Genomic DNA, 2,325 nt, shown 5'->3' with positions numbered 1-2,325 from the left:
AATAATAATATATACATTTTATTTATAATGGCCCCTTTTCATCAGAAGATCTCAAAGTGTACAGGTTTAGAAACAAAAAAAAGATGAGCAGTTTTTTTTTTTAAATAAGAAAAAGGGAAAAAGAATAAATAAATAGAAACATCTAAAGGGACCCAAAAGCTTTGCTAAAGAAATGTCTTAAGATCCCTTTTTAAAACAGTCAGTGGATGTGGTGCCTCAAGGTGTCAGGGAGGCATTCCAACAGACGTGGGCGGCAAGCACAAAATGCCTATCTCACCATGGGTCCTGAGTCTGGCTCTGGGTATAGTGAGGAGGTTTGAGTAGTGGAGCGGAGGGAGCGTGTTGTGTTTTGTGGGTTGATAATTCTTTGAGGTAGGGGGGGGCATGTCATGGATGCATTGATGTGTGAGGAGAGAAACTTGTACTCAATCCTGGTGGAGACGGGAACAAGTGGGATGGAGTGGAGAATGGGAGTAATGTGCTCATGATTTCTGCACTCTCATCAGGATCCTAGCTTGCCAGAGTTTTGGATGTACTGAAGCCTCTGTCAGACTCTTGCCAGGAATCCCAATGAGAAGTGTGTTTACCAGTAGTGCCAGTCCTGGAGGAGACAAAGCTGAATCAGCTTTTCGGCATCTGAGGAGGGAGAGAATGGGGAGGAGGTGGTGAAATGTTCTGGCGTGGTAACATTTCCACACTCCGCCCACTAATGAAAGCTCACAGGATGAGGCACAACTTTACAAATACGTAAATGTGCTGAAGCAAAAATAGCACTGAAACGTTACAGTAATTTACTGATATTCAAACTTGAGAGAAACACAAGTTTTGCCCGGTCCACAATTTCCTCCCATGGTGTTTTTTTCCTCTTTTTCTGACGGACAGTCTTGTCCATCAAAGTTGTAAACACTGCCACCCACTTTTATATGAGATGCAGGTCAGCGAGCCTTGCAAATTTCAGGGTTCTACACAGATTGCGAAGTGTGCATATAGGGCGACAGGCACTGATCTTGATTCAAGGCACTTTGACTTGCACCTTCCAATTAGAGGAGACCTGCTCTACTCCTGAGCCAGCATCTCACAACCAGTGGCTTTCACAATCATTTGTTCCTTATTACTCTTAAAACCTGCTCCCAGAAAGAGCGAACCTTTTACGAGAACGATGAATACTGGGAGTCCTTCCTTGACAACAAACCTGTTACGCAGAGCAGAAAAGACAGAGACAAGAGTTTGAAGACAAATTATTTTGAATGTCAATGTGTCAAGGAAAATGAGTATACATCTTGTCTTTACACTGTGGTCCCAAATACTTTACATTTGTAACAGTAAGGCTATGTTCAGCACTGCAGGTCTTAATGCTCATTCCCGATTTTTTTGCTGAGATACGTTTTTTTTTTTGTCCTTCAGTCCAACATGTTTGGACTTTTCACAGTTTCTTTTGACAAACTGAATGCCGTCCTCTTCTCAGGTAGATCCCAACAAAAAAGTTGTACCAAACTCTTAGCTGCCAACGGTGACGTGAGGGATTCACTGAACAACATGGCGCACACTGTCTCACAATAGTGTTATTTGTGTTATAATGTGACAAGCTGATGATATGGTTGGCATAACACATTCAAAATCAGTTTATTAAAGGTCCAAGTGGTGTATTATTAAGTCTAAGGATCTATTGCAGAAATATAATGTTTATATGTTTATTAGTTCATATGTTTTCTAGTGCATAATTCAACCTAATACTAGGAATTATTGTGTTTTATTATCTTAGAATCAGTCTCTTATTTATTCCACAGATCGCAGCGGGTGTCACCCTTCCCATGGAGTCACCCATGTTTCTACAAGTCAACCCAGAATGGACAAACCAAAAACAGTTTTTCGTGCCACTGTAGTTTCTCCTACACACTCCACAACCGTTGTCCATTCCCAGGTCTTCAAATACAGATGCCAGCCGTGTTCAGTCAGTTTCAATCTGCAACTTCACTGCTAGATACCACTAATCTGACACATATACTGAATATTATATATAAAATCTCTCTCAACAACAACATTCAAAGCAGAGTATTTTTATATATATCCTAAAACATGTTGGGAAGGGAACTTTAATAGATAACACATACATTGTGTTTATGACAATTATTTTGGTAGTTTAATAGTAATTTAAAAATGATCTTCATGTTCAAAACAATTTATAATTATGTTCACTCTACAGATAGAAGGCATAATATTAAAATAACAGTGTTAGTGTTATGCTGAACACATAATATGCATACTGTGACGGCCCTAGGGTTGGTCTTATTCTGTTCCTCCTTCTTTGGTTGTTTACTTTCTTTG

Source organism: Morone saxatilis, unplaced genomic scaffold (genome assembly GCF_004916995.1).
Source record: "Morone saxatilis isolate NCDOM2014 unplaced genomic scaffold, NCSU_SB_2.0 Contig12, whole genome shotgun sequence".
NCBI lineage: Eukaryota > Metazoa > Chordata > Actinopteri > Moronidae > Morone > Morone saxatilis.
The sequence above is the reverse complement of the archived record's forward strand: the minus strand, read 5'-3'. Positions refer to the sequence as shown.